General features: G+C 48.9%; 1 pseudogene; it reads left to right on the forward strand.

Moving 5' to 3' along the window:
- Positions 1 to 6,455: 6,455 nt before the first annotated feature.
- Positions 6,456 to 7,226, forward strand: LOC116073701 (annotated as a pseudogene).
- The last annotated feature ends 238 nt before the right edge of the window (positions 7,227 to 7,464 follow it).

Below are 7,464 nucleotides of genomic sequence, written 5' to 3' on the forward strand. Positions count from 1 at the left end.
GAGAGTATAGTAACAAAACAGGGCCAGGCAGGCTAGTGCACACCTGTAATCCCAGCACTCAGGAGACAGAGACAGGCAGATCTCTTTGAGTTCTAGGATAGGTCTACATAGAAAGACCCTGTCTCAAAAAGGGGGATGGGGAGAGGAGGAAAGAAAAAGAGAGAGACAGAGACAGAGAGACAGAGACAGAGAGTGACAGAGACAGAGAGAGAGAACAAAAACAAAATGGAGTGATTCACAAAATGGAGACACTCCTGACATCAGAAGATGCGAGCAGCAGAAGCAAGCACCTCAGCATAGCCAGCAGTACCCCTCACCAATCAGGAGCAGGCCAAAGAATCTGCAATTATATGATAAGCCTCAGAAGGTCCTAAAAACTCAAGACTGCAGGCAGCTCAGCCAACCACGAGCAACAGTGGCAACAGTGTAGACCCTCTCAATGACTTCATCTCGCACCATGATATCCTGACTCTGGCGGCCCTGGCTCTCACGTTATGACCAAATGAGTGTCCAGCACTCTGGTTGACATAGTTAAGCATAACTGAGGCCATGAGCAGTTAGCTTCTGTCAGTCTAGAGCCAGCACCCACTACTGTCCTTCCCCTGCCAGTGGACGAGGATATGACGGCTTGCTGTGCACTGGGTTATCAGGCTTGCAACCCACATGTGCCTCCTCTGCCCACTGTCCGTGAGTCCTGCCTCCGGATACTGGTGGTATCACTTAGAAGCTAGATTGTTAGATTCATCTGTTATGAGTTGTGCCTGGCCCTTTTTATGTGTGAACAGTAAACGGTGTGTTTGAAAAGGACACCTGGTTGTCTACCTCCCTGTAAGGTCCAAGTCCCGTTTGAGACAGGAGGGGGCTAAGAAGCTCCTCTTGAGAGGCAACGACAGTAAAATGGGAAGGGAAGATGGGGCGCTGTGTTGACACATTGTTTAATTTCAGCACTCAGGGGGCAGACGCAGGTGGAGCTCTGTGAGTTCAAGACTAACCTGGTCTACATACTGAGTTCCAGGACACCCAGGGCTACATAGAGAGATTCTGTCACAAACAAACAAAATCACAAAGAGGTTCCTGGCAGAAAGAAAAGTCCAGCACAGGCAGATGGCCAGAGGGATCATTAAAGTAGACCAGGCACTAGAATTGGAGGCAGGGAGGAAGCAGGGTTTCCAGGAAAGAGGCAGAGGAAGGGCAGAACAAAACAGCACACAGGGCCACTTGGGGAGCTGCCTTAGGGTTTCTACTGATTCAATGAAATATCATGACCAAAATGCCAATTGGGGAGGAAAGGGTTTATTCAGTGAATGCTTCAACATTTCTATTCATCACCAAAGGAAGTCAGGACCAGAAATTAAGCATGACAGGATCCTGGAGGCAGGAACTAAGGCCTGCCTGGAGGCATGCCGAGGCCATGAGGGGTATTGCTTCCTCTGGTTTGCTCAGCCTGTTTTCTTATAAACCCCAGCACTACCAGCCCAGGGACGGCACCACCCACGGTGGGCTGGGCCTTCCCCCATTGATCACTAATTGAGAAAATGCCTTACAACTGGAATTCATGGAGACATTTCCTCAACTGAGGCTCCCTCCTCTCCGATGACTAGCTTGTGTCAAGTTGACACACAAACCCATCCAGTATGGAGCCGTGGCAAGTAAACCTGAAGGAGCAGGAGACCCGGGGTGATTTTGAGAGGCTCCCCTCTGGTTGTCAAGTAGAAGGTAGATTCTGAAGGACTTTGCTCCCCAAAGTCTGGGGTAGGTTTTGCTATTGTGGCCAGGGACTTATTGTCATCTGCTGCCTCCCTTGTGGCTGACTAGACAGAGAGAACCTGAGGGCAGGAATTGGGGTTGGGTCTGCATCTAATTCATTTAGCTCTTCTCCCTTTCCCTCTCCCTCTCCCTCTCCCTCTCCCTCTCTCTCTCTCTCTCTCTCTCTCTCTCTCTCTCTCTCTCTCTCTCTCTCTCTCTCTCATAAGGTCTCATTATGTAGCTGAGGCTGGCCTTAAACTTACTACACAGCCTAGGATGGCCCTGAACTTATGGTCTTCCTGCCTCTGCCTTCCAAGTGCTCGATTACAGGTGAGTATAACTACGCTAGGCAGGTATCTAACTAATTTCTAAAAGCCCAGAGCTAGACACAGCAGAGGCTGACAGAGGAATTCACTGAACAAGTGTCCATCTATCTGATGATGATCCTGAAGTTGTCTATCTGGCACTGTCTCTGCCTACAGGCTGGTATCCACAATTTGGTCCGGCACCATTGGGCCAGCGCAGTCAGGATGTGCACAATAACAAGCTAGGCAGCCAGAAAACAAGCTGGGTACTTCCAATGCTCACGTGTTGGCTGTCAACTGGGAGAGTCTCACCTAGAACCCCACAGCCATATGGCCAGAACCGCCAGCGCCATCTATCACAGACGAATCAGCCTGGCCCACAGTACCACACAGAATTCAAGGTCCTGTCCAGGGTCCACCTGTTCCCCAGCAAATGAGGTAACAGGACAAAGATGGCAGCTGGGGGGTGGCTGCAGGTTAGTTTGCAGGGAACCATGGCTGGGCGCTTGAGGAGAATGGCCCCTCATCCAGAAAGGGATAAAGCCGGGCACATTCACAAGCAGCTGGTGAGCAATGAGCTGTCAGGCAGGGGAGCTGTGTAACCGGGAGCAGATGCCAGAGAAGCCTCCCAGCTCCACTCCACCCCACCATGTTCCCTTTGCCCCACTGGGCTTCAGAAGGCAAACCCTCCTGCCCCCTGCCTCCAGACCGGATGATTGTGGTGTCTGTGGAAGAGGCTGGTGATAGACCAGAGAGCCCTCCTCTTCCTCCTTATCTCGTCACACACCACACACACACACACACACACACACACACACACTGACAAGGTCCTCAGATCTGAATGAACCAGGAAGTGCTCCCAATGGCTTCTTGTGTCCTCTCCCCAGCTCTGCTCCCCTGGAATTCTCTTCCCCTGCTTAAGGACACATCCGTCCTTTAGGTCTCAGTTCATTTGCCTCTTCTTTCAGGGAGTCCTCCCTGACCTCATCAGGAGTTCCCACGGACTCTCTTGCTCATCCCCTACTAACGCTTCTCAGTCTATCCTGGAACTGTCTGACCACCGGGCTGTCACCTTCAATGCCATTAGGTGTGTCAGAGTCCAGCGCAGTATCAAATAGGGTGTCTCCAAAATCCCTTTGAACTTGGCACTGGTCTTGACTGGACCTCTTGACTCTAAGCTTACTGTCATATGCCTGCAGAGTACAGGCTTGACCTGAAAACTAACTGGCGCCTGGGACCTGGGATCCCTGCACTGAGAAAGGGAGGGTGTGTCTAGGACTCTTCCGCAGCACGGTCCTCACTTGGGAACCGGCCTCTGAGAGCAGGAAGCGGGAAGGGACTTACCTTCTGTTCTCCCACCCAATCTCCAATTTAGAAGTGACACACCCTGTAATTTGGAAGACTAATTCAGTGTAGGGTTAGGAGAAAGCACTGTGCACCGAATGATGCCAAGCTGTTGGAGCCATACTTCTTCCTGCCTATTGGATTAAACCCACATCCAAGCAATCTTCTCTGGTGGGTACACCGCCACAGACAGGCCCTTCTATGTGGCCAAGGCTGATCTTGAACTTGAGTCCTTCTGGAGCCAACCTGCTGGGATGAAAGGTGTGCATCACTGTCTCCTTGCTTCCAGCATTCAAGCACGGTTTTACCTCCTCCCTTGTAAAATCCTCTGTGACTGACAGCAGGCCGATCCAGGTTACCTGCCCGGTAGGTGTCTGGTTGCCTTCCTATCAGCAAGGTTGGCCCAGAGCCCTGCCCAGGGTCTGGCTTGGCAGAGCTGTGCTATCTGATAGGCAGAGAGGCCACTCCAATCATGACTGTGTGGCCCTGGGCCAGAAGTGGCACTTGCCTGGGCCTCAGTTTGCTTGTCTGTGGGCCAGACGCAGAGCATTCATTAGTGAATGCTCAAATGAGGAATAGAGCAGGCATAGCCTGGGTAGTCCCTAACCCTCTAATCTCTGAGTCCTGCTCCCCTAAGGTACAAATCTCTTAGCTCAACACATGTCAGCAAGGAGGGTCATCGTCCTTTGTGTGTTAAAGCTGGGTGGAAGACTGGGGAAGGGCAGGGCAGGTTAAAAGCTGAAAGCTGTAACTGAGGTGTCAGGTGACAGGCTTAGGCAGAGAGGGACAAAATACTCTTTAGAGTGATCCCCCCCAATGGATCAGTCCTCTCAATTCAAGGACCCTAGATATCCTGGGGTAGCAGACTGTCTTCATAATGCACGGCCCCCACCCTCAGTTCACCCACACCCTAGCAACTCCGAAACTCCTGCTAACTGGGCTCAAACCGTCTGTCGCTGGTGATTCACACACTGCTCCTCTTTCCTCTTCCTGACTAATTATAGCTCTTGCGTGTTTTTCCTCCTGGAAAAAAAAAAGTCTTCTTAAAAAAATATATCCCCAAGCCAGTGGTAATTAATTTGGTGAGCCTCGCTGTCTGCATTTCAGACTGGCTTTGAGGACGGGCAGGACTCAGAGTGGGGAGTATACACTGAGCCAAAGGCGAAGGACTGATGTGGGTTGTGGGCTATGTGTGAGGATTAAGTAGCAGAAGCTCAACCCGGCCCTCACAAGATCCATCATGGCTTTAGGGACCCTGGAGAGTCGTAGTAACCATCATGGGGACTCTGTCCCGTGCTTAAGAGCAAAACACCTACCATATGCGTAGACACGTGTACCCTGGTATTTGCTAAAGCATGCCTGGATATAGACACAACCCTTTAGAAAGAGGGTCCCACAGTCATTGGTGACCTAAATAGAGATAGGCTCTAGGGAAATTAAGTCCTCCAAGGGCAGGGACTTCCCTCACTTGTCTTTTGGGGAGTCATAGTGACTGTCCTGGGACAGGGTGACACTAACATTCTCTAAGCTTCTCCAATGTTTCAGCTGGTGTGGGCAGCTTGGGAAGGAAGGTGTGTCCAGGAACAACTATGAAAGGGGCAATCTGACTGGATCAGAGAGTGCCAGGCAGAGCCTAAGAGGAGGCAGAGAGCCATAGAATATCCATAGATTCAGAGAGGAAGCCTCAACCAGAGACAGGTCTCGGTCCACGACTGAGAGATGAAGATAAATAAAGCCTAGAGAGACAAGACAGGAGCAGGGACCCAGCAAAGAGAGTATTGGGGTCCTGGACAGAGTCACAGGGATAGCTGGGATGGGCAGGAAGCCCAGATCCTTCGTAGCAGTGTTCAGGCGCTGGGGGGTAGGAGAGAAGCCTAGGCTGAGGACCACTGAGAAGAAAGATGCAGGGGCAATGTCTTGATAAGGCTTGGGCTGCTGGTGAGGCTCCAGAGAGACAGCGCAGGCATGGCAGTCCAGATCGGACTTCAGTTATAAACATGGTGCCTTCTGCCTTTATCAAGTCAGATAGACTATTTGGGGAATATCCCAGGATGCACTCTGGCCTTGGGATTAAAAGAGCTAATGCTGATGGAGCAAGGGAGCCAGAGTGAGGTAGAAGCAAACTCATGCTAGGATAGTAAAATCAAGGGCAGCCTGGGCTACACAGCAAGTTCTAGGTCAGCCTAGGGTCCAGAGTAAAGATCTGTCTTTTTTTTTTTCCTTTCTTTTTTTAATTAAAAAATATTTTATTCTATCTTTGCACAGGTGTTTTCATGCATGTATACCTGTGTGCTGGGTGTGTGCCTGCTAACTACAAAGGCTTGGAAAGGATATCAGATGCCCTGGAACTGGAGTTATTGGCAGTTGTGAGACATCATGTGGGTGCTAGGAATCAACCCCAGGTCCTCTGGAAAGGCAGCCAGTGCTCTAAACCACTGAGCTATGTCTTAGCCCTAAAATTCTGTCTTTTTTATTTTTTTTTAAAGATTTTATCTATTTATTTTATATATATAATGAGTACACTGTAGCTGTCTTCAGGCAGACCAGAGAGGGCATCAGATCCCATCACAGATGAGTGTGAGCCACCATGTGGCCACTGGGAATTGAACTCAAGACCTCTGGAAGAGCAGTCAGTGCTCTTAACCTCTGAGTCATCTCTCCAGCCCCCCTAAGATCCTGTCATAAACAAATAACAAAGCACCTAGTCTTGTGGGGTATGCCTGTAATCCCAGTGTGATGGTTTGAATATGCTTGGCCTGGGAAATAGCACTATTAGGAGGTGTAGCCCTGTTGGAGTAGGGGTGTCACTGTGGATGTGGGTTTTTAGACCCTAGTCCTAGTTGCTTGGAAACCAGTATTCTCCTAGCAGTCTTCAGATGAAGATGTAGAACTCTCAACTCTTCTTGTAGCATGTCTGCCTGGATGCTGCCATATTCCTGCTTTGATGATAATGGACTGAACCTCTGAACCCATAAGCCAGCCCCAATTAAATGTTGTCCTTATAAGAGTAGCCTTGGCCAGGAGATCATGGACAGGCTGTGCCTGGAGGTGGAGGGCAAGATGATCAGTAGAACAGAGGGTACCATCAACAATGACTTGCTCATCGGTGGAAATGCTTCTGCTGAAGGTCTGGAGAGCGAAGGTACCAAAAGTAGAGTAGTCACCCCCCCCCCCCGTGTTGACATTGTCATGAACTATCACTTACAAGAAACCAGCTTCACAAAAGAGGCCTACAAAAAGTACATCAAAGACTACATGAAATCACTCAGAGGCAAACTTGAAGAACAGAAACCTGAAACTGTAAGCTTTTTATGACTGGAGCTGCAGAGCAAATTAAGCACATCCTTGCTAATTTCTTTCTTTCTTCCTTTCTTTCTTTCTTTCTTTTTTTTATGGTTTTTCAAGACAGTGTTTCTCTGTATAGCCCTGGCTGTCCTGGAACTCACTCTGTAGACCAGGCTGGCCTCGAACTCAGAAATCTGCCTGCCTCTGCCTCCCAAGTGCTGGGATTAAAGGCGTGTGCCACCACTGCCAGGCAAATATTTATTTGTTTATTTTTTATGTATATGAGTACACTGTAACTGTACAGATGGTTGTGAGCCACCATGTGGTTGCTGGGATTTGAACTCAAGACCTTCGGAAGAACAGTCAGTGCTCTTACCTGCTGAGCCATCTCTCCAGCCCATCCTTGCTGATTTCAATAACTACCAGTTTTTTATTGGTGAAAACATAAATCCAGATGGTATGGTTGCTCTCCTGGACTACCATGAAGATGGTGTGACTCCATTCATGATTTTATTTAAGGATGGCTTAGAGATGGAAAAATATTAACAAAATGGATCCCTCACCTGTCACCATAATTGGCAGCTGCTTACCATCCACACAACACCAGGACTTAGGACAAATGGGACTGATGTCATCTTGAGTTTTTATTTGACTGTGATTTTTATTTGGAGTAGAGGCATTTTTTTTTTTTTTAAGAAAAAAACATGTCTCATGTGGGTTGTCTAAAAATAAAGTTTATTTAAATTTAAAAAAAATAAGAGTAGCCTTGGTTATGGGGTCTGTT

The sequence above is a fragment of the Mastomys coucha genome, unplaced genomic scaffold (genome assembly GCF_008632895.1).
Source record: "Mastomys coucha isolate ucsf_1 unplaced genomic scaffold, UCSF_Mcou_1 pScaffold23, whole genome shotgun sequence".
Classification (NCBI taxonomy): Eukaryota; Metazoa; Chordata; class Mammalia; order Rodentia; family Muridae; genus Mastomys; species Mastomys coucha.